Source organism: Nannospalax galili, unplaced genomic scaffold (assembly GCF_000622305.1).
Source record: "Nannospalax galili isolate Female #2095 unplaced genomic scaffold, S.galili_v1.0 scaffold1050, whole genome shotgun sequence".
In the NCBI taxonomy this organism is placed as follows: Eukaryota; Metazoa; Chordata; class Mammalia; order Rodentia; family Spalacidae; genus Nannospalax; species Nannospalax galili.
The window spans coordinates 241,642-242,231 of NW_008329037.1; the positions used below are offsets into that span (position 1 = coordinate 241,642).

Genomic DNA, 590 nt, shown 5'->3' on the forward strand with positions numbered 1-590 from the left:
TGGTTAAGAACTGGTTATTCTTGCAGAAGACCCTGGTTTGAATCCCAGCACCCACATGGCAGCTAACAACTGTCTGTAACTCCAGTCCCAGGGAATTCAACAGCCTCTCTGACCTCCACGGGCATTGCATGACATGGGCGCACTCACCTACATGCAGGCAATACATGCATACACATAAAATAAAAATAATAAATAAAATTTAAAAAAAATAAGAAAAAAGAATAACTCATGCTCACTTCAGCAGCACATGTACTAAAACTGGAATGACGCAGAAAGAATTAACATGACCCCTGCACAAGGCGGTTACACAAATTCATGAAGCATTCCATACTTTTTCTTCTTGCAGTAGATGACAATTAACAGAGACCCGTAACTGGCCAATGTGCAGGAAATAAGAGACTGCAGAGTGCTCAGCCCTACATGGGACACCTATATCACAGCCTCTCCTCCCAAGGTTCAGGGATCATTGCAGAAGAGGGGTCAGAAAGACTATAAGATCAGATGCGGTGGATGAATACATGGAAACTCTGTTGTCTGGATACCAAAGGGCAATTACACACATGAACCCACAGCACTTGTGGCAGCATGCA

General features: G+C 43.6%; 1 non-coding gene across 1 annotated transcript; it reads left to right on the top strand.

Annotated features, from left to right (window-relative positions):
• The first annotated feature begins 228 nt into the window (after window positions 1–228).
• Window positions 229–335, top strand: LOC115069951. Its single transcript, XR_003849184.1, has one exon. It is a non-coding gene; the product is annotated as a U6 spliceosomal RNA (small nuclear RNA).
• Window positions 336–590: the final 255 nt, after the last annotated feature.